Here is a 25,464-nt window from a genome sequence, read left to right as displayed (position 1 = left end):
GCCATTTTTCGAGGTGCACTCAGCCTCGCGATGCCAATTGAGGAGCTACTCGACCGAATAGTAGAGGCTCTGGTCACAGAAAACCATCATAACGACCGGGAGAGCGGTGTGCTGACCCCAAGCCCCTCCTATCCGCATCCCCCACGGACGATGACACGGCGGTCGGGGGCCACTTGTGGCCTGAAGACGGAGTGCTTTTTTTAAATGATTTTAGCGCTGGTATCAACGAAGATATTGAAGCAAGCACGTTTTTTTCCCACAGAACCTCATCCTTTCTATTACTGCATTCGATAGCTCTTTAGAAGGCCATTACGGTGATATAGGGGTTTCTTAATGTCGAGACCTGTCGTAAAAAAACTCGAGAAATGTGCCCAGAATCGGTATTAGCGGTGCGAACACCGCCAAGCAGAGCTCTCGTGCTACGCTATGTCAGAGCGCCAACACATTTGCCTGTTTACTTGTCTGCACTGCAGGCCGCTCATTTCTGCTTCAAATTCATTGCGTGGAGAGATGTACACCAATGAGAAGAAGTTGGATATACTACTTTTATATAGTGAATGTAAAAGAAATGCCGTAAAAACACTACAGCAGTAAAGAGCTCTCTACCCCGGATCGCCAATGTCCGACGAGCCAGGCAACTGCACAGACACAAGTGCGGGCAGTGTGCTTCAACGTCAGAAAGAGGACAAAAAAAAAAGAAAAGACTGCAACTGACAGACAGCACGAGGAGCTGTTGCGGCTACGACGCTAACGAATTCGCACAGTGGTAGAAGGCATATTGCCAAGGAATGGGTAAGTAGCCAGACGAATGTCATTCGCATCCTGTATCGACAGAACTTCAATCCCTCTCATTTGCCACTGCATCAGGCACTCGACGACCGTGATTTAGAACGTCGTCAAGAACTTTGTCAGTTTAGCCTTCTGTAACTGACCATAGAGACGACCTTACGTTTTCTTTACCGATGAATCAACGTTTATTACCACGCTAATGTAAATTGGCATAACATGCACTACTGGGCAGCCGAAAACCCACACTGGGTTCGTCAGGTGCAACGACTGTAGAGTGTAGACGTATGGTGCGGCATCACAGGAAATTACATTCTAGGACCTTACTTCACCTCAGGGGCTCTAAATGGATATTCGTACGCACATTTTTTGACGAACATACTGTCTGTTTTTCTAGAAGAGGTACCATCGGATATTCAACAATGTACACTACTGGCCATTAAAATTACTACACCACGAAGACGCGAAATTTAACCGACAGGAAGAATATGCCATCATATGCAAATGATTAGCTTATTAGAGCATTCACACAAGGTTGGCGCCGGTGGCGACACCTACAACGTGCTGACATGAGGAAAGTTTCCAACCTATTTCTCATACACAAACAGAAGTTGACCGGCGTTGCCTGATGAAACGTTGTTGTGATGCCTCGTGTAAGGAGGAGAAATGCGTACCATCACGTTTCCGACTTTGATAAAGGTCAGACTGTAGCCTATCGCGATTGCGGTTTATCGTATCGCGACATTGCTGCTCGCGTTGGTCGAGATCCAATGACTGTTAGCAGAATATGGAATCGGTGGGTTCAGGAGGGTAATACGGAACGCCGTGCAGCATCCCAACGGCCTCGTATCACTAGCAGTCGAGATGACAGGCATCTTATCCACACTGCTGTAACGGATCGTGCAGCCACGTCTCGATCCCTGAGTCAACAGATGGGGACGTTTGCAAGACAACAACCATATGCACGAACAGTTCGTCGACGTTTGCAGCAGCATGGGCTATCAGCTCGGAGACCATGGCTTCGGTTACCCTTGACGCTGCATCACAGACAGAAGCACCTTCGATGGTGTACTCAACGACGAATCTGGGTGCACGAATGTCAGAACGTCGTTTTTTCGGATGAATCCAAGTTCTGTTTCCAGCATCATGATGGTCGCATCAGTGTTTGGCGACATCGCGGAGAACGCACATTGGAAGCGTGTATTCGTCATCGGCATACTGGCGTAACACACGGCGTGATGGTATGGGATGGCATTGGTTACACGTCTCGGTCACCTCTTGTTCGCATTGACGACACTTTGAACAGTGGTCGTTACATTTCAGATGTGTTACGACCCGTGGCTCTACCCTTCATTCGATGCCTGCGAAACCCTACATTTCAGCAGGATAATGCCCGACCGCATGTTACAGGTCCTGTGCGGGCCTTTCTGGACACGGAAAATGTTCGGCTGTTGCCCTGGCTAGTACATCCTCCAGATCTCTCACCAATTGAAAACGTCTGGTGAAAGGTGGCCGAGCAACTGGCTCGTCACAATACGCCAGTCACTACTCTTGATGAACTGTGGTATTGTGTTGAAGCTGCATGGGCAGCTGTACCTGTACACGCCATCCAAGCTCTGTTTGACTCAATGCCCAGGCGTATCAAGGCCGTTATTACGGCCAGAGGTGGTTGTCCTGGGTACTGATTTCTCAGGATCTATGTGCCCAAATTGCGTGAAAATGTAATCACATGTCAGTTCTAGTATAATATATTCGTCCAATGAATACCCGTTTATCATCTGCATTTCTTCTTGGTTAGCAATTTTAATGGCCAGTAGTGTATATGGCTGCAACACGACCGTTGTCCAGCTCGTCCTCTCGAGTTGCAACGCAAACACTGAATGAGAATTTTCCTGGAGGTTGGATAGGACGAAGTTCTGTTGTCAAACGGCTTGCGGTGTCCCCAGATTTGACTCCTCTCGATTCTTTTCTTTGGGGAGCACTCAGTTATGCTGTCTATGACGAAGCCCCGACTACGCCAGACGATATGAATCGTCGAGTAGCCACTGCATGGTGAACCGTATCATCCACTGTAATTACATCCGCTCATCATTCTTTCGAACGGCGATTACAAATGTGCTTTCAGTTCATGATCAAGAGTTTGAACATATGTTTAAATAAAGGAGAAAGTTATTTTTCTGGAAGACAAAATTTATGTTATGTGATCTGAGTGGTTACCAAATCATTGTTAGTAACCATGAAACAGCGTTTTGTTAAGAAGAATATTTATTTTGCGGTGTAGGTGGTCACCAAAGTATTTTTAATAAAATGCTTAGATCAACGAATTTTTTCCATATGATATAATCTAGAGCAGTGTAGGTAGAGATCGTTGTCCGACAGCATGTATTTTATCTTTAAGCGGTATACAGCCACGTACAGGAAAAGAAAGATCAGATCTTCCTTCTTACATTTAGATATTTAATACAGTATTTGCTTTTTCCAGCGTATAAGACGTCTTTATTTTTGAAGAATAAATAGTTGATTTCTCTGTTTGAGCTCACGTAAATCTGGGAGGATACACAAATGTGAAGTAGTTTTTTCAAAACCTTTGTGATACGCTAGATTCTAGCCTAAGTCATGTTTCCATATACAACATTTGTAGGTGAACCTGCATCTAGGTTGGTTCAAAGTAAATTTAAAATTCTCGTAGCGCAGACCTGCCTTACTGTACACAACTACGCAAGCTGCCGTGAAACGCCTGCTTGGCAGTATTTCCACACCAAATTCTGCTTCCAGCCCCCTTGCTCCTACATTCTAGGGAATTTACAGATTTTTTACGACATAGTCCAATGCCAACATTAACAAAAGCTGCATCACTGTAATTGTCTTCTCAACAACTATCGAATACAGTTATAAAAAGTATACGGTTGTTAAAAAAAACGTGCTTGCTTCAGTATCTCAGTTGATACCAGCGCTAAGAACATTAACCAAACAGAAACATACATGCCCCTCGACGCTCTAACATTTGACGAAATCCGCGTTTAGGTATGTGTAGACGTGTTCACGAAATAAAAGGGATGTTAAGTTATACGTGACTCGCCTTTTATGCACAGACGTACCGTAATATTACTAGCTTGCTTGGTCACCATCACTCATCATAAAAAAACAGCTGATACGCTGGAGAAACAGCTTGTAATAGCTAGCGTATGTATACATGCGAAGATTCGATTGTGATCGTCCTTAACATAATACTCAGATACCTGGAGAGCTTGGAACCATTTCGATTAAACTACATGTGACTGACTGTAGATGACTCGTAGATGTACTATAATGCAGATTTTTAAAATATACCTAGAGTTACTTCTGCGACAGATAAAACAGTATTCAGTATCGGGACACAGACACTAGTGCCCTCACAGGGTGAGTGCTTAATGGACTCGCATTCAGCAAGACAACGGTTCAAATCCTTGGTCTGTTACCCAGTCCGTTGATTTAAGACAAATGCTGAAGTGGTTCTTCTGAAAAGGACACAGTGGATTTCCTTCCTCGTCCTTCTGTAATCTTGAGTTTTTGCTCAGTCTCTGATGACCTCGACGTAGACGGGACGTTAAACTCTAATCCTCCTTTCTTCCTAGAGTTACCCGTAAGGGATCACACACAGTTCTTACAACTACGAATGCTTATTTATGCGCGGACTTCTCTGTCGAAAGAGATACTAATATTGTTAGCGGAGCATGGACACAATCAGTAGATATTTTGCAACTGTTTATCGTGTCCGACAACTGTGTAATGCCATTTGACGTCCGGCTGTTGGCCAAATTAAACTGGTATTCTGCTGAATCCAGTTCATGCCGTATTAAGAGTCAAGGACGGTCCGTAGCGAAAGTTTTATGAGCGGCACGCCGGCCTGCACACAGTGCGGTGTATTTACAGCCGGCATGTACCAGAAATACCGCGTGACGTGGAATTCTGGGTACGCTTAGTGGCTCGGAAGATTAAGTGATACCAGGACACTTTTTGCAACGGCTTGCATCTTGCCCAAACGAGAAAGACAGCAATTAGCAGCAGACAAACATTCCACTTTCTTTCTGTAGATATGCCATTGTTTTCGATAAATACAAGGTGTCGAAATGAAGTGTCCTTGAATTCCCGATGCAGTTAAAAAACTATGAGTCATAGATTCTTCCGGTTTACAGCATCATGTAAAGCGACATAAGCAGTTTTGAATAGATTTTTTCCAAACGATTCCTTTTGTTTCGTTTCAGGTGCTAATAATTGCCAAAGATGGCTAAACCTCAAGACAGAGCCCAGTGCGTTTTGTGGTATGCGGAAACGAAACCATTTATTGACCATTTTCTCCGTGAATTTCAGAGGGAGCCGTCAGAAGATTCGACGATTACGGTTTGGTGTGATATGTTCCTAGCCACTGGGAATGTAAATAGACAGTCAGGTTCTGGCGGAAAATGTACATCTGATGAAATGGTACAGGAGACCGGAGAGACCTTTCAAAGAAGCCCATCGAAATCAATCCTTCACTCAACAGTTTACAAATCTTCGCTTGCACGATTACAAAGTCCAAATTGTGCAAGCATTGAAGTGAACGATTTATAGCTGCGCCAAGAATTTGCCTATGAGAGAAAAAAACTTCCTGGCAGACTAAAACTGTGAGCAGGACTCGAACTCGGGTCTTTTGCACGTGAAAGGCAAAGGCCCCCAGCTCGAGTTCCACTCCAGCACACAGTTTTAATCTGCCAGGAAGTTTCCCAACAGCGTACACTTTGCCGCAGAGTGAAAATTTCATTCCCGCTTTTGAGATGTTGAACCGGATAGGACAAAACCGGAGTAACTATCTAGGAAATGTCGTTTTCTCTGACGAAGCAATCTTACGCACACTTGGGAAGGCTAATTGGCACAACATTCGCATCTGGGATTTGTAAAAGCACCACAGTTTTCAGGAACGAGTCAGAGACAGCGAAAATGTGAATGTATGGCGGGCGCTGATGGAAGTCAGCATGGTTGAACCATTTTTTTCATCGTGGAAACAGTAACAAGAATCTTATCTATAGATGTTTGAGAAATTTGTTGCCGCTCAGATTCTTTCCATTCGGCGATATTCGATCTTCCACACGATAAAGTTGGGATTACGTGTTCGCAACTTCCTGGACCGAACGTTTCCACAGCGATGGATCGGAATGATGATCCACGTGGTCACCGCGATCTCCAGCCGTACCACCTCTGGCATCTTCCTTGTGCGGTTATGTGAAAACACTGTGTAAGCCTCGCCTTTGTGATTTCCGCAGAAATGTGGATGCAACAGCGTCCATCACCCTAGACATGCTTGTGCGAATGTGGGTTGAGATAATCGTCTAGACGTTTTTAGTGTCATGAATGAAGCCCATGCAGAAGTACGTTGATTCCTTGTACAAAGAGTTTTGAATTACTACACATGATACTGCAAACCTCAACTACACTACTGGCCATTAAAATTGCTACACCACGAAGATGACGTGCTACAGACGCGAAATTAAACCGACAGGAAGAGGATGCTGTGATATGCAAATGATTAGCTTTTCAGAGCATTCGCCTGCCAGAGTGGCCGTGCGGTTCTAGGCGCTACAGTCTGGAGCCGAGCGACCGCTACGGTCGCAGTTTCCAATCCTGCCTCGGGCATGGATGTGTGTGATGTCCTTAGGTTAGTTAGGTTAAATTAGTTCTAAGTTCTAGGCGACTGATGACCTCAGAAGTTAAGTCGCATAGTGCTCAGAGCCATTTGAACCATTTGAAGCCATCAAAGCATTCACACAAGGTTGGTGCCGGTGGCGACACCTACAACGTTCTGACATGAGCAAAGTTTCCAACCGATTTCTCATACACAAACAACAGTTGACCGGTGTTGCCTGGCGAAACGTTGTTGTGATGCCTCGTGTAAGGAAGAGAAATGCGTACCATCACGTTTCCGACTTTGATAAAGGTCGGATTGTAGCGCATCGCGATTGCGGTTTATCGTATCGCGACACTGTTGCTCGCGTTGGTCGAGATCCAATGACTGTTAGCAGAATATGGAATCGGTGGGTTCAGGAGGGTAATACGGAACGCCGTGCTGGATGCTAACGGCCTCGTATCACTAGCAGTCGAGATGACAGGCATCTTATCCGCATGGCTGTAACGGATCGTGCAGCCATGTATCGATCCCTGAGTCAACAGATCGGGACGTTGGCAAGACAACAACCATCTGCACGATTAGTTCGATGACGTTTGTAGCAGCGTGGACAGTCAGCTCAGAGACCGTGGTTGTGGTTACCCTTGACGCTGCACCACAGACAGGAGCGCCTGCGATGTGTACTCAACGACGAACCTGGGTTCACGAATGGAAAAACGTAATTTTTTCGGATGAATCCAGGTTCTGTTAAGAGCATCATGATGGTCGCATCAGTGTTTGGCGACATCGCGGTGAACGAACATCGGAAGCGTGTATTCGTCATCGCCATACTGGCGTACCACCTGGCGTGATGGTATGGGGTGCCATTGGTTACACGTCTCGGTCACCTCTTGTTCGCATTGACGGCACTTTGAACAGTGGAAGTTACATTTCAGATGTGTTACGACCCGTGGCTCTACCCTTCATCCGATCCCTGCGAAACCCTACATTACAGTAGGATAATGCACGACCGCATGTTACAGGTCCTGTGCGGGCCTTTCTAGATACAGAAAATGTTCGACTGCTGCCCTGGCCAGCACATTCTCCAGATCTCCCACCAGATGAAAACGTCTGGTCAAAGGTGGCCGAGCAACTGGCTCGTCACAATACACCAGTCACTACTCTTGATGAACTGTGGTATCGTATTGAAGCTGCATGGGCAGCTGTACCTGTGCACGCCATCCAAGCTCTGTTTGACTCAATGCCTAGGCGTATCAAGGCCTTTATTACGGCCAGAGGTTTTTGTTCTGGGTACTGATTTCTCAGGATGTATGCAACCAAATGGCGTGAAAATGTAATCACATGTCAGGTCTAGTATAATATATTTGTACAATGAATACCCGTTTATCATCTGAATTTCTTCTTGGTGTAGCAATTTTAATGGCCAGTAGTGTATCTATGTCTCATAGTATTTTTTTAAAGTTAATTTGGAAATGAGATAATTTTCATGCTGACATTCTGCATGCTGAGCTGTGAGTGACATAGCCACAATGGTCTTTAGTTCTGTGTGTATGATAAAATGTTAGATTTCATACAGCGGTGTACAGATACGATTTGGCTCATAATTGTTTTGCAGCAAACCAATTCTTTAGATCCACGAAAACGAAATGAAATGAAAAGTGTTGCAAATACAGCATTCATCACCTATACCACTACGTATTTTTCCTACTACTTTCAGTTAGTAGATGCGACATTTATTTTATTCTGTATACATCTTCTTTTGCTGACTCTGATATTATTGCTCATAAGTACAGGATCCCTTATGTAACAGCTACGTCGCAGTCTAGTCGTAATAAAAATGTTTAAGGAAATTACACTCTAAGGTTCGGCAGTCGTTCTCTCAATGTGAAGAACGTTTTGATCTGCCGAGCTGCGCAATTCAATCCTATCTCCGCTGCCGTGTCATAGGCCTTTCTAATCGTTGAAGCAAGTATGACGCTAAGAACGAGCACGAACCGTCGTCAGTTGTTTATTTGCATGATTTTTAAATGTGTCGCAAAATTAACGATCCTACCAAGTTCCAGGTTAACAGTGGAATGCGGTTTCTGAAAGCAAAACGACAGCCCTATCGAAATTTAGAGGCGAGCAACCGAAGTTGATGAAAGTGTGATAAATCAAACTTCACTTCTTAAATGGTGCATCATTATTAATGGCAGACGAAAGAATATTTGCGATGAAGAACGGTTGACGAAGGATTTGCTTAGGCAGTTTAGTGGAGAGGTTATGCTGAACATTCGCCCTGTAGCCTGGACAAGGGCCAGGTGATTGCCGTATTTTTTTTCAAATTGAAGAATTTTTTCGGTAGAAAACACCATTTAAATGACTACGAACTGAAAGAGGACGTTAGTAACTGGTCCAACAACCGCATAGGAAAGCTCATACGATTAATGTTTAAATTTGCACGGCGACTACGCAGAAAAGTAGCTTATGCTGTACAATAAGTTTTCTTTCACTATCTTGAATAAAAGGCCTGGAGAAACGAACGTTCTTTTGTTTTAGAATGACCCTCCTATAATGATTTCAACTATCACAACAAAATAGAGATTTTTATCTTCACAAATTTGGATTAATTAAATTTCCCATGACTCAGTTAATACTAAAAGAATTTTCTGTAAAAAGGAGTTACTGTCGTCGGTCCCCTTCGCTTTTGTGACGATTTCGTATCGTGCTGTTCTCTGACTATGAACACGGGTGTTGCTTTTAAACTGTCAGTAGATTCCTGGCATAAATATAAGTGCAAAAACTAAGAATACGCCGAGACATTCATAATAGCATTTTTCACACGTTTAAAAACTGTTGATAATCACTATTTAAAGAGATGTTTCGTGTTTTTTTCTCATGTAGAGAGCTTCACACAACTTTTTAGTCTTTTTTAACAGTGGTATGAAGTACATTCCCATCAGCATTTGTGTCGTTATGCAGACATCTGTGGGGTAGCATTCAGCATTGGAAAGGAAGCCAATGTGCACTCGTTATGTCTGTCGGGGGGCCTCACCCGAGATTTGGAGGAGGTCTTGCCTGCGGCTATCGAGCGTGCAGAGCGCAAGCTTCTGCATGTTGTGGTTCACGTGGCCACCAACGACGGGTGTCGCTTGGGCTCTGAGGACATCCTCAGTTCCTCCGGGCGGATGATGGAAGTGGTGAAGACTGCTGGCCCCGTTGGCAGGGTGCAAGCTGAGTTCACAATTTAAAGCATGCTATTCATAGTCGATTGCACTACTTTGGTTTGGAGTCGAGGCTCCCTCGATTCTGTGACGGTCATAGCTGCGTATTTCTGGACCTGTGTTATAGGGTGCATCTTTGTAGGGCTCCCCTTGATCGCTCACGAGTGCTCTGTACAGAGGAGGCAGCTGCTCGGGTAGCAGGGTACTTGTGGAGTGAACATGGTTTTTTGTTTAGGTTAGGCTATAGTTTGAGGTCCTCTGATGAACACACGCCAGACGAGTGCAGGTCCAACGAAGAGCGCAGCATTTCGTCACGGCATCGTATAGTCGGCGCGATAGCGTTACCGAGATGCTCAACGAACTCCATTGGCAGACAAGAGAGCCGTTCTGCATCACGAAGAAGTTTACTACCGAAATTTCGAGAGAGCACTTTCCAGGAAAAGTCAGAGAACGTATTACTTCCTCCTACATACATCTAGCGTAATGACCACGAGAAAATACGAGAAATTAGAACCTATACACAGGGTCATCTGCAGATACTCTTCCCACGCGCCATTCGTGGTTGGAAGAGTGTAAGGGGATCAATTAGGTGGTACCGAAAATACACTCCGCCACACACTATTATGGAGTGTATTTGGAGTGTGATGTAGATGTAGTTACGCCGATGGCGAAATTAAACTGCATTCAGAGTAAAGACACTTCGATTGGTCCTAAGTAAAATCGCTAAACCGATCAAGGCTTCTACGCAGTCACTAGTTGGCCAGTCTGATGTAGCAGTAGAAGGCAGGAAAAGGAAAGCCGACATAGTTAACACAGGAGAATCGTATAAACATACCGTCATTTGCCTTCCACACTTTCTCTCATTTGGACGACACAGTAATAGGCAAGCCTGGCATACAGAAACAACTGAAAGAGTGGAAACCAAATAAACTGTCAGGTCCATTTGGAATACCAACATCTACCTATACACGTAAATGATCTGGCAGACTGCGTGGGCAGCAATCTATGGCTGTTTGCTGATGATGCTGTGGGGTACACGGAACTGTCGTCTTTGAGTGATTGTAGGAGAGTACATGATGACTTATTGTTAGACAAGACTTATAGTCGGTGTGATGAATGGCAGCCAGCTCTAAATGTAGAAAAATGTAAGTTAATGCAGATGAGTAGGAAAAACAAACCCGTAATGTTCGAATACAGCATCAGTAGTGTGATGCTTGCCACAGCATCAGTAGTGTGCTGCTTGCCACAGTTACGGCGTTCAATTATCTGGGTGTAACGTTGGAAAACGTATCAAATGGAACAAACGTGAAGATTGTCATGGGGAAGATGAATGGTCAACTTCGATTTATTGGGAGAATTCTGGGAAAGTATGGTTCATTTGTAAAGGATACTGCATGTAGGACAGAAGTCGACCTAATCTTGTGTACTGCTCGAGTATTTGAGATCCGTACCAGTCGGATTAAAGGAAGATATAGATACAATTCAGAGGCGGGCAGCTAGATTTGTTAAACGGTAGGTTCGAACAACACGCAAGTACTATGGAGATGCTTCGAGAACTCAAATGGGAGCCCCTGTTGAGAAAATTTAGGGAACAGGTATCAGAAGTTGACTACAGGACGATTCTACTGCCACCGACGTACATTTCGCGTAAGGACCACGAAGATAAAATACGAGAAATTAGAACTCATACTGAAGAATATAAATAGTCTTTAAAATTTAATATAAACTGTCACAACCGCAATAAACTTTCTTTTTATATAAGTTACGGTTTCGGTCTGTTTTAGACCATCTTCAGACCCATACCATGGCGTAGATTGTTACTGTGAACGGAGCAGGCGCTACACGTCCACGAACGGTAACTGCTTGTGAGTGTTTATATTCAGTTTTAAATAATGAATAAATCGCTGTACTCCAGGGAGGCATGTTCCCAAAAAATTACATATCGATATTCGTTTTTCTTTCGCAGTGTCTGCGAGTGGAACAGGAAAGGATATGACTAGTAGTGGTACGGGTTACCTTCGTCACGCACCGTACCGCGGCTTGCAGAGTATGTATGTAGATGTAGATACATATCTGTATTGCTGGAATGTGAGATGAGACGCAAAATTTCTGTTTTATATTGTGCAGCATTCACTGTAAGTGTTACATATTCAGTTTTGAATAAAATAAATGGGGAAATGGTTCCTCAGCTATTACAGCAAAGGTTCATATTTAGTGCAACTAAACTGGCCGAATATTGCTAGATTCGTCTTGTAATTACGCGATATTCTACTATTAGGGTGACCCAATTAACAAGAAACAATCTTACGATACAAAAAAAGGACCATAGCTTTGAACAAAGTCAAAGAAAGTTAAGGCTTCTCTTTTCGAAATGGATCTAAAATCAGTAATTGTAAGTAATTTAAAAGAACGTGTCTACAGGAAATGTTGATAGTTATTTTGTTAACAATATGGATGACCGGAAGGTAATACAGCAAATTACATCATACTTATTGCTTTGCTGTACAATCGACGGAGTCATCTACAATATCTTGAAGATAGAGACAAGTAGATCAGATGAAATGAATTCCCAGTTTAGAGCTTCTTCATATCGCCCCTACAAAGTTTGATAAGGCTATTCTCTATGATACTCTAATATCCTCCTTCTTTACTCTTGGATTTGATTTCTGAGTTCTTCATTCGAGGCTAATACACGGTGAAACACGTCCGGAGTAAATAAATACTTTTAGAATTGTAGGAGACATGCAATACATGCTGTATTATTTTACTAAGGACTTCGATATACTCTTTTGCAAGATAGGTACATAGTAGAGCACTGATATTTCTGTATGTTTTCTGACATTTGGCTCCACATGCCGATATTTATGCAACTAATTATTTCACTACTCTTGACGTTTTTGCTAGAAGGCCAGCACATTTGGACAAAAGTCAATTTGTACTGTAAATGACGTCAGATATCACTTACTTCTTTGTCGTCACGCTTTTCGACTTGTCAAATGAATCTCGAAAATAACTTTTAAGCTAACCTAAACTATTTTGATGTATAAGAAAAGTGAATGGTGTCTCTGGCCATTTTTATTATTATTATTTCACTACGTCTACATCTATATGTTATTGTTGTTTTGGTCTTCAGTCTAGAGACTGGTTTGATGCAGCTCTCCGTGCTAGTATATCCTGTGCAAGCCTCTTCTCGCGGCTCCCCCCGTCGGAGGTTCGAGTCCTCCCTCGGGCGGGGGTGTGTGTGTGTCGCCCTTAGCGTAAGTTAGTTTAAGTTAGATTAAATAGTGTGTAAGCTTAGGGACCAATTTTTTTACATCATTCAGCGTATTCGTCTCTTGATCTCCCTCTACGATTTTTACCCTCCGCGCTTCCACCCGGTCCTAACTTGGTGATCCCTTGATGCCTCAGTACGTGTCCTACCAACCGATCCCTTCTTCTTGTCAAGTTGTTCCACAAATTCCTCTTCTCCCCAATTCCGTTCAGTCCCTCGTCATTAGTCACGTGACCTACCCATCTAATCGTGAGCATTTTTCTGTAGCATCACATTTCGAAAGCTTCTATTCTCTTCTTGTCTAAACTGTTTATCGTCTATGTTTCACTTCCGTACATGGCTACACTCCATACAAACACTTTCATAAAAGACTTCCTGACACTTAAATCTATACTCGATGTTAACAAATTTCCCTTCTTCAGAAACGCTTTCCTTGCCATAGCCAGCTACATTTTATATCCTCTCTACTTCGACCATCATTTATTTTGCTCCTCAAATAACAAAACTCTTCTACTACTTTAAGTGTCTCATTTCCTAATCTAATACCCTCAGCATGGACTACATTCCTTTATCTCCGTTTTGCTTTTGTTGATATTCATCTTATAGCCTCCTTTCAAGACACTGTCCATTCTGTTCAGCTGCTCTTCCAGGTCCTTCGCTGTTTGACAGAATTACAATGTCGTCGGCAAACCTCAAAGTTTTTATTTCTTCCCCATAGATTTTAAATCCTACTCCAAATTTTTCTTTTGTTTCCTTTACTACTTGCTAAATATACAGATTGAATAACATCAGGGATAGGCTACAACCCTGTCCTACTCCCTTCCCAACCACTGCTCCCTTTCATGCCCCTCGACTCTTAAGACTGCTGTCTGGTTTTTGTACAGATTGTAAATAGCCTTTCGCTCCCTGTATTATACTGCTGCCACCTTCAGAATCTGAGAATACTCAAGCGGACATAGTCACAATCTTTCTCAACGTCTACAAATGCCAGAAATGTACGTTTGCCTTTCCTTAACCTATCTTCTAAGATGAGTCGTAGGGTCAGTATTGCGTCGCGTGTTCCGACATTTCTACGGAATCCAAACTTATACCAGCTTTTTCCATTCGTCTGTAAACAATTCGTGTTATTATTTTCCAACTGTGACTTATTGAACTGATAGTTCTGTAATTTTCACAGCTGTAAACACCTGCTTTCTTTGGGATTGGAATTATTATATTTTTCTTGAAGTTATTTCGCTTGTCTCATACAACTTGCTCACCAGATGGAAGAGTTTTGTCATGTCTGGCTCTCCTAAGGCTATCAGTGGTTCTAACAGGATGTAGTCTACTCCTGGGGCCAAGTTTTGACTTAGGTCTTTCAGTGCTGTCAAATTTTTCACGCGGTATCATATCTCTCATTTCATCTTCATCTACGTTCTCTTCCATTTCATAATATTGCCCTCAAGTACCTCGCCCTTGTATAGACCCTCTATATACTTCTTCCTCCTTTCTGCTTTCCCTTCTTTGCTTAGGACGGGTTTTCCATTTGAGCTCTTGATATTCATACAGGTGATTCTCTTTTCTTCAAAGGTCTCTTTAATTTCCCTGTAGACGTTATCTATCTTACCCCTAGTGATACATACTTCTACATCCTTAGATTTGCCCTCTATCCGTTTCTGCTTAGCCATTTTGCACTTTCTGCCGATCTCATTTTTGAGACGTTTGTATTTTTTTTCGCCTGCTTGACTTACTGCATTTTTATATTTTCTCCTTTCATCAGTCTAATTGATTATCTCTTCTGCTACCCAAGGATTTCTACCAGTCCTCTTATTTTTAACTACTTGATCCTCTGCTGCCTTCACTATTTCATCTCTCAAGGCTACCCGTTTTGCTTCTGCTACATTTCTTTCCCTTGTTCTTGTCAATCGTTCCCTAATACTCTCGCTGAAGCTCTCTATAATCTCTGGTTTTTTTCAGTTTATCCATGTCCCATCACCTTAAATTCCTATATTTTTGCAGTTTCTTCAGTTTCAGTCTACAGTTCATAACCAATAAATTGTGGCCCGAGTCCACATCTGCCACTGGAAATGTCCCACAATTTAAAACCTGGTTCCTGAATCTCTGTCCTACCATATGTAATCTATCTGAAACCTTCCAATGTCTCCAGCCCTGTTCCATGTATACAACCCTCTTTCACGATTCTTAAACCAAGTCTTAGCTATGATTAAGTTATGCTCTGTGCAAAATTCTACCAGGCCTAGTGGATCCTTGGTTGAACTGAGAAGGTCTTCGATTTTTTCCGCTGCGCGGAAAACGGTCTTCACTTTATGTTTCTTGAGAATTCTCGCTTTCTTGGCCGTTGGAGCCACTAGGTCTGATGGCACATGGTGTGCACAAGATCGGATGTGAATGTGGGACGCAATATATAGGACGGACACAACGTTGCATCTCACAGCGCGGGAATGAACACATCAGGCATGTGCGCTTGGGTCACACCAACAAATCTGCTGTGGGGGAACATAGAATTGACGAGAAACACACCTTCGATTTCGAGGACACAAAGAAAATTTGCAGTACAAACGGATTTTGGGACTCACTAATCGAAGAATCCATAGAAATACGGTTACACGAAACCTAATGAACCACGAAAGTGGCTACCATCTCAGCACAGCCTGGGAGCCTGCAATCAGAGAAGAATGTTCCGTTCCACCAAGGGCCACGGACGAAGAAGACAGAGGCGGACGCCAGGTCACGAACCATGCACACGCGTCCCCCCCCCCCTTCCCGCCCCCCCCCCCACCACCATCACTGGCCACTCCAATCACATAGGGCGATTCTGTGGGCGCGCGATTGGCTGGCGGCGGGAAGCGGAGTGTGGTCTAGCAGAGATCAGCCTGCGACCGACGATATCCAATATCTCGATATCAAGCCAGACCTGACAGCCCAGGGATTTGTTGTCAAAACTGTCGAGCAGATGGGCAAAAATGGGGCAGAGAGTAAGTGGCCATTGTTCCAAGTAACTCTGCCTGACATATTGTAGAACAGGAGAGAGATAAAAGCTGTTCTCGCAGTCTCTGTCACCACGGAGCCGCTCCGCTGCAGGAACAAGGTGGTGCAGTGCTTCAGGTGTGAGGGACTGGATCACATTGCCGCACACTGCCAGATGCCCGGGTGCTGTAGAAAATGCGCCGAACTCCATGACACTAGGACTTGCACAGTAAAACACATGGACCCGCAGACAAGGTGCGCGCTGTGTGGGAAATACCACACAGCAGGGTTCCAAGGCTGCGAGGGCCACAAAAAACACACACAGAAGGGAAAGGGTGCGAAGGCCGCCCCAGACACAGGAAAACAAGACACAGCTACCCAATCAAACTACACAGAGAGACAAAACAGAACAACACAAACAGACAAAACTTGGGTAAAACCAAGGGTTGACACTCCAAGGGCAATATATGCAGAAGTGGTCTCTCCAACAAAGAGCCACGAAAACGTCGAGAAATCGGCGCAAGCCCTGTCATCACAACACCAGCCACACACGCAAGAACAACACCGGGAAAAACACAAGAACAATGACCAGGTCCACCAAGACAGAGGAAGCTCTAGGGAACCCCACACACACTCCACCCCCTCGGAGGCCCAGAAGCAGAACACTCAGATCCTCATCGCCCTTCAGGCAATAGTCCAACAGTCGCTCCCCTCTGCGACTTCCTAATTAGTCACAAAACCCCATCATGGATAGACGACCAAATATCCAAGGCCTGATAATGTGCATCTTTAAAGCAGACAGCATTGTTAATCAAGAGGTCGAGTTCAGAGAACTATGAAAGAGTTCTCCATCTGTGGGGCGGCTGGTGGAAATGAAGGTTGCTGTTATTTAATGTTTGCTTTGTAATAACACTTCACGGCCGATTAACCATTTGTGGGGTGGTGGTGGATTTTGTTGTTTATATAAAATTTTGTAGAATGTTGAAACACTTCCCGTTATTTATGCTGTCTTTCGCCGTTCTCAACACTGGCTCTCTAACTACAATATTGGCAACCAGAAAGTGATTAGCAAAACGTGAAGCCTGTAATTAGAATTCCTAGCGCCCACTTCATCTGAGAAACACACTCATAGCTGCAGCTTATAGCTCTGAGGAATTAGGAGATTGTCTGGGATTCATAATCAAAAACGATTTTCTGAAATAGTTGAGTATATTCTGAAAGTCACAGATGAAAGAAAAAAAAATCCACACAATCTAACAGAGCAGTTCAGAATCTAATGCGCTGATGCAACTATAACTGTCCAAATTAAATATTTAAATGAATGCTCGCCATAATTTGATGATAATGTTCATCAAACGCCACGCTAAATAATGGTAGAATGTCTGTCCTGCGACGGCACGTGAAAATACGACATACGCAAACTGAAGATATATCATTAAAGTCATCCCAGAATTAACACTTCACTCGAAAATGATTTCATGATTACGCATATCCCGAGTAACTTAATACGGCATCCGAGGCTGTTTATAGCAATGATACCGACGCGATGCGACTCCCGACACAGGTGGTGTGCTATTCTGCGTCTGGAGAGAACTGGGGCCTTGCTTCCTCGTGCAGCATTCTTATATATAAAACCGCGGTGCGGACAGCTAAGGGAACGCCTGATCAAATCGGCTCTCCCGACTAGCCGCTGGGCTAGTAATGCATCACTTTAAGTTACCGAATAAATCATAGCTTCTTTTGCTAATGGCCGATGAAGCTCTCAATTTAAATGTGCATTCAACACACAGGTAATAATAATAAAAGTTTGACGTGGCTATGCTAAATATTTTGGGCGAGAGAATTAATTTAATTACACTACACGCAGTAGTTTGGAGATACGCTATCGCTATAGTTTTATAGTTATTCAAATGAAACTTATCACATCTTTATGGTTATAGCGGATCTCCATTCTACTTAAATATAAACAGCCTAGCCTTATTTATTAGCCTACTTAATCTATCTTGCTTCCTTAATTTTTAAGAGAAAAACCAGAAAATCATGAATTTCAACTAAAATCTTAATTCGTGAGATCCAAAGTACTGTTTCTATTAAATTAGTATGGAAAAGGAATCTAAATATAAATTTTTAAGTCTCTAGCTCTTTTGTGTTTCGCTAATGATTTTTACAGAAAAACGTCCAAATTTCGAAAATGGTTAAAGTTATCGAACTGATATTCAACACATATTAATTTATTATTACTCCTGACATGCTAGAACCGTTTCAGGTTATTTACTTGATTTTTGAAAGTATTGCACAACATTCATGACGTCAGAGCTAGTTACAGCGGACTGGCTGGCACACAATGCAAGGATTGATGAGAATTTTATACAGTGTGAGTAGGCTGCTTCCCTACACATCGACATATGCATGATGGGGGAAACCCACCTAAAACTGGGAATAAAAGCGACATTTCCCAACTATGTTAGCTACCATAAAGACAGGCCAACCCAAGGCGGAGGAAAAAAGAGGGATCCCCCCACCACCAGGTATTCATACCAGCTACCAATAAAATCGAAGTAGTGGCCGTGGAAGTAAGCACTGCCACATGACCCCTAACAATCGTTGCAATCTACCGACCCCCACACGACGAGATAGACAAGGGAGAAGTAGCAGCTCTAGGGCAAATTGAAGGCAAACTCATAATAGGGGGCGACTTCAGTGCCAAACACCCCGATTGGAACTATAGAGTAACCTCGAGAGCAGGCGCCAAACTGCAACGACTAGTGCGCGACCATCACTTCGAAACATGGGGTTCAGTCGAGCCCACACATTTTACAAAAAATGGAGGTAGGCCTGGCGTGTTAGACATAGCCCTCACTAGGAGGATCGCGGGGTTCAACAGAATGTCCTCCGATCACAACCCAGTGATTCTAGAGGTCGATGTGGGAGAGTGGGTAGCACTCCCACAGTACCAGACATCCTACAAACGTACAGACTGGGAGCGATACCGAGAAACTGTCGCCTCTGATATCGCTCGCGCTCCGCCACCTACTGCCGAAACAGTAGAACAAGCGCTACAAGACCTAACAGGAACCATCTTGCAGGCAGCGGAAGATACCACTCCCCCACAAAGGGACGGCCCGCCCCCACAAGTACAACTCCCGGAACATCTACTAGACCAAATCCGTCACAAGAACAGAGCGGCAAAAGAGTGGAAGATCACCAGAAATCAGTGCACCAGGAGGCTGGTCAACCGTCTACAGAGAGAGCTGAAGGTTGCGCTCAATGAGCACAGAAACCAGCAATGGCAAAACCGCCTCACAGCCCTCAAAGTAGACGATTACACACTATGGCAAGCAACCAAACAATTTACCAAATGGCGCGCTAGGCTGCCGCCTCCGCACAGCGAGAGGGGTCTGGCCTACAGTCATGTTGAAAAGGCCAACGCCCTCGCCGACACCTTCGAGAAGTATGTGGTGTCACCGCCAGACACCACACTTGCTAGGTGGTAGCTTTAAATCGGCCGCGGTCCATTAGTACATGTCGGACCCGCGTGTCGCCACTGTCAGGGATCGCAGACCGAGCGCCACCACAAGGCAGGTCTCGAGAGACTGACTAGCACTCGCCCCAGTTGTACGGACGACGTAGCTAGCGATGCACACTGACGAAGCCTCGCTCATTTGCAGAGCAGATAGTTAGAATAGCCTTCAGCTAAGTCAATGGCTACGACCTAGCAAGGCGCCATTAGTAACATTGCATGTATCTATGGAGTCTCACTTATATCGTCAATAGCGATGTACCAAGGAGGATTAAAGTTAAGTATTCCAGAAGCTACGTACTTTTCTTTATAGCATTCATTACGTGTCCTGTTACTGACCTATCTCTTGCCTGCGTGAACTAAACGCGTGCCTTTCGGCTACTTCCGTGGCGTGACTGTCTTGCTACGCCACAACAAAGCAGTTTCAAGCGGCAGAACCTCAGGACGACGAACATGTAGAGGTAGTCCGTCGTCAACTGGCTGTCTTCCTCAACGCTGAGGAAGACCCAAACGACGAACCCCCAGTTTTCGCCCCCAAAGAGGTGGAAAAAGTAATTAGGTCCCTCCCTACAAAAAAGGCGCCAGGACACGACAGTGTCACCAACCAACTAGTTAAAAACCTCCCGCCCTCGGCTATCGAACACCTCGCGAACGTTTTCAACGAGATCGCGATACACAAACCAGGGAAAGATCCTTCATTCCCGCAGCACTACAGGCCGATTAGCCTCTTGCCAACTCTCAGCGAGATCTATGAGCGCCTCCTGCTTATTCCCATACGAGACCACATCATCAACGAGCGACTTTTGCCGGATTTCCAATTCGGATTCCGTTAGAAGCACTCTGCCCCACAACAAATCATGAGACTAGTGGCAGCAGCCACATAAGGCTTCAATAGCCAAAGCTTTCGACTCAGTGTGGCATAAAAGGCTACTATACAAGTTATATACCCAAGGGTTCCTAGGAGCATAGTCAGGTTAATCCAAAGCTATCTCACGAATAGAACCTTCTCTGTCAAGGTAGAAACAGCCACCTCGACCAAAAGGCGTATTCGTGCTGGGCTGCCACAGGGGTCGGTCCTGGGGCACGTTTTGTACAGTCTGTACACTGCGGACACTCCAACGGCCCCCCCCTGGTGCACACCATACAGTACGCTGACGATACCGCCTTTTACACTCTTAATGCGAATATGGACCTGGTCATTTGTAGGTTACAAAGGGTTTTAGATAACACAAAATCCTGGGCCCATTGCTGGCGCATCACCTTCAATCCTGAAAGGATACAGGCTATGTTGATCACACAGAGACTCGGGAGACGCGGACCCCCACGAGCCCCCCCCCCTTTCATCTCCACCCACATGGATCCCGCCTCCCCTGGCGCAGATATCCGCCAAGTATCTCGGCGTAACCTTGGACTCGAGATTAACGTGGAAACACCATATAGACGAGATCCACAGGAAGGTCTGCTCCAGATTGTCCATCCTATACCCAGTCCTCAACACAACCAGTTCCTGTCCCTGCTCTGTAGGGCTAAACGTCTATCAGGCCCTCATATGGTCAGTAATGGAGTATTTGTGCCCTGTCTTGGGATACGCAGCAAAGCAGCACCTGGACAAACTCCAGAGGCTGCAGAACCGCGCTCTCAGGAGGGCACTGCACCTACCCATGGGATTCCCCGCAGACAATCTGCACCCCACTGTCGAAATCCCACTCCTTAAAGAAAGATTCCAGGATCTGGCAAGGGCGTTCTATGAGAGCTCTTCCAGATCTGGAAATAACCTTATCCAATCCCTAGGTCGGTATGACATGGCCCGTGACAAGCACAAACGCCCCATGACGATCTTCGATGACTAAGTCGAAGAGAAAAGTCCCACAAATCTCCTAATCCTTAAAACACCCAACATCTCGCCAACCTCAGGCAAGTAGTAGACACCACCAGAACTCCAACACAACACACAGACAGCCAAAATAGTCGAAGACACAACCACAATGCTCACAGTGGAGTAAAAGCCAAATAGGCTACAAACTCCTCAAAACACTTCCCCAAGGAGGGGAAAGTTAAAAGGTGAGAGAGACTATATGCCGACACTTCGCCTGAAGATGATGGAGACGCATTCCACCGAAACGTTGCTACGAGACGACGACGCTTCTCGGCTGACAACCCGTGAAGACTTCATATATGAAATTCGCCGAGAAAGCCTGCACTCAGAAGTATCTGCTTGTTATAATTTAAGTTGTTCGTAGTTGTACTTTCGAGGTATTTAGTTGAATTGACAGTCCTTTCGATGTGTATGATTTATCATGTAGCCAAAATTTATTGGAATCTTTTCATTATTTAGGTAATTGCCACTTCTGGCACCATACGGATATTTTGGAAAGATAGTTTTGCCACTGATTTTGATCTTCTGATGGCTTTACTAGACGGCAAATGACAGGATCATCTGCAAACAATCTAAGAGGTTTGTTCAGATCTTCCCCTAAATTGTTTATAAAGGTTAGGAACAGAGATAGCCTGTAACAATTTATTGGGGAACACAAAATAGCGCTTCTCTTTCACTAGATGACTTTCCTTCAATTACTGTAAACTATGATATTTCCGAGACGAAATCACGAAAGGAGTTATACAACTCAGCCCATACCCCATAGGCACACAATTGGATTGTAACCCGCTTGTGAGGAAAGGTATCAAAAAGCATTTTTGAAATTTAGGGATATGGAATAAAATTCAGATATCCTGTCCATGGCACTAGTGACTTCGTGAGAATTAAGAGTTAGTTGTATTACACAATAACGATATCTCCCTCATCTGTGCTGATTGTGTGTCAACAATTTGTTTTCCTTAAGGTAATTCATAATGCTAGAACAAAATATATGTTCGAGAATCGTATTGCACCTCAAAGCCAGTGATATGTATCTGTAATTCATCGTTTTACGCCTACTTTCTTTCTTGAGAATTTTTGTGACTTTTGCAACTTTCCAGTCTAAGGTACGGGTCTTTCGTCGAGCGAGCGGTTGTACTGTACATGATTGCTATGTACGGAGTGACCACTTCTCTGCAGTTGATATTTGATAATATTTACGCAAAAGATACGGAACTTCCGGTGAAGTTGACGTATACGCCATCAAGGAACTTTATGATGGGACTGCGGAAACTACGCGTGCGTAATGCTGTAGGTGGAAAATATGCATCATCTGAAATTTTTATTTTAATGGACTACATGAAGTAATTTAAAGATATTATCGCTTTGAATAATTAAGCTTTCATACAAAATTTCGAATTACAAAATTTCAAGGCTGGTATATCTTACGTTTTATCTGTTTCCTCTTTTGTTAGTGCACTTTCGTAGTTGCATGAACAGTCACGTTTTGTTGTGCATCTCAAATGATTCCGCCTCTCTTGTAGGGCGTGCCACCGAATGACTGGTTTCCGCCTCTTGTTACCGGCGCCGCCTCCCAGAATAATTGACGACTGTTTCGGAGTGTGCCCGGCAACCCCTCCCAGCTTGCTCAATGCTCGTGGGTGCAGTCGCCTGTGATTCCCCACGCGATGGGAACTGTCTTTGATTTTCTGCTAGTATCCTCAAGTCGGTCTTTGCCCATTTTATATAAATTAATGGCGAATTCTACATTAATTATTTCAGCCAATTGTGCCTGTGTGCTTCATTGAATCGACGGTAGCTACGTCACTGTTATTCGAAGATTACTCAACAAGAGAAACCACTCGCATTAATCGAAATAGTACTTGCATGAATGGTATGGACCAAAAGACATTTAACTCTCAGGTTTGAACGGTAATGTTATGACCGTTGATCGTTTCCAGAATGGTAAATTTTGCTGGAAAAGCGGCTAACAATCTAGTAATTTGGTTGCTCATGGATAAGAAGTTTTGAACATAGAAAACGCTATAAAACTTACGAACATTCTTAATGCATTTTACATGAAGTAGCCGTGACCAGAAAGAGACAGAAACATTCCTTCCACAGTGGGCTGCCATTTGATGACTTACCAGTGTTACCAGTTCAGTTAGCTGATGGTTTGTAGCAATAACTCAGTGCCACAATACTAAGCAAAGCTTGCATGTAAATGGCTCTCTGTTGTGAGGTGCTTATCTCCATTCTATCTGTTGAGCTTCAGGGAAGGCAGAGGAAGATTGTGCCGTGGTTTTGCTACTCACGGAGATTATCAGTAACCAGGTGGGAAAATCAATATTAAAATTTTAAAGCCTTACGTACACGACTGTAAGCAGCCAAAAGGAATGGCTATTTCAGTAATATGCTTATTCATTAAAACCATAAAATAGTGAAACGCCTTGAAGCGGACTTTAGCATCAATCAATATCAGTTACATAAGAGTGATAATTTTAAAAAAAGGTTCACGTCTGTGAAGTAGGCTTTCGGTTCAAGTTCCTAACACACATACAAAAACATAAAAAAGAACATACACGGTTGTGAAGGAGCAAAAGGGAATTGCTATTTCATCAGTATACATAACCACACTATACAGTGATTTGTATTCGTCTGGACATTGCTTTTTGATTTTCCATGCGCGGTTGTGAAGCAGTATATTTCACTAACGCGCTGTAATCATAGGAAACAGGAAATTCAAAATAATGTATACGTTTGTGAAGGCAGACTTAGGGGTTTACGAAGCTCTCCTATGAGCAACAGAATCCCACGCAAACGAAGGGTCTGAGGCATGCAAATTAGGAAACTGTAATAACGGCACGATTTCGGGCGACCCCTCAGTTGCTCGAAAAATTCTAGAACATACACACAGAGTACGAATTAAATTTACACAGCAGGTGAATGTCAGTCAGTACGCGGACCCCAGTCACAACGGTAACATCAGGGCATGCAACTCTGTCCATTTGTCCCACACACAGAAAAAAAAAGAAATATAAGAGGCACTTAAATACAAGAGACAACAGACACAAAAACTTTAGAATACCCATGCGTCTCCTGAAACTGATGCCCTCTTGGAGTTACATGAGTATTTGTTTTAGACAGATTTTTATCACTAGGATGATGATCCACAGTCATCGGCCAGTAGAACGGTCCGAATCAGTTAAATGCCAAACTAACAAACGACACTCAGAGGTGGCTACACCAGAGGGGGTGTTGTCTCGTGAATCGACACAAAAAGAAAACCACAAAAGTTTTGCTCACTCTCGTTCCTGTATGAGGCCGAAGCAAATCTGCCAAGTACAGTTATGAGTCAAACCATTATGACCACATGCTTAACAGCTTGTTTGTCCGTCTTTCGCATCACTGATTCTGCTTGTCATGGATCAGACAGTTTGTTGGTAGGTTCGTGGAGATATGTGGCGTTAGATGTCTACGCACAGGTCTTGTAATTCCCGTAAATAATTGGCCGCTCATTTGCGTACGCGGTGGTGGCACCCGATAGCGATTCATATCAGGCGACTTTGGCCGCCGAGACATCAACGTGAGTTGACACGGATAACTGTACAGCCGAAAGACGAGATAGCTGTCGAGGAAGACATCAAGCATGAACGGAAGCAGGTGGTTGGCACAGCTGACAGCGTGTCTTCGATTGCTACCACAGGTCCCATGCAATCGCAGTAGAATGTCTCCTATAGCAGAATACAGCTGATGTCTGCGTCCGTGCGCGAAGCACGTTCCGAGCCGGCGTTCACCCCGATGACGGCGTTTGTGGAGACGACCAGCGACCTAGTTAGCAAAAATGTGATTCACCCGATGAGCCAACAAGTTTCCATTGGTCGACGGTCGCACCCTGATGGTCCCGTGGCCACTGCAATCGTAATTGCGATGTCGTTGGATCAACATCAGAAAACACGGGGATGGTCTGCTGCGGAGCTCCACATTCAGCAATGTACGATGAGCAGTGTTCTCCGAAACACTCTGCGTGCACCAGCAGTAGATCTTTCGGCAGCGATACCACAGATCACTATCTATCCCACTTTACATAGCGGACAAGCCCACGAACCTCACGTTCTGTGAAGGGTCTTTGACGTCCAATCATTTAGCGTCTAGTGGTAGTTTCACTGTCCTACCTCGTCCTGTAGATGCTCACGACAGTAGCACGTGAACATTCGACCATCT

The 25,464-nt window shown here is 44.2% G+C and overlaps 1 protein-coding gene across 1 annotated transcript in view; it reads right to left on the bottom strand.

Moving 5' to 3' along the window:
• Positions 1–25,464, bottom strand: part of LOC124612514 (proton-coupled amino acid transporter-like protein CG1139) — a 945,634-nt gene that overhangs the window by 842,932 nt on the left and 77,238 nt on the right. The window lies entirely within an intron of this gene.

The sequence above is a fragment of the Schistocerca americana genome, chromosome 4 (genome assembly GCF_021461395.2).
Source record: "Schistocerca americana isolate TAMUIC-IGC-003095 chromosome 4, iqSchAmer2.1, whole genome shotgun sequence".
Lineage (NCBI taxonomy): Eukaryota > Metazoa > Arthropoda > Insecta > Orthoptera > Acrididae > Schistocerca > Schistocerca americana.
Note: the sequence above shows the minus strand (reverse complement) of the source record. Positions and strands in the feature narration are given on the sequence as shown.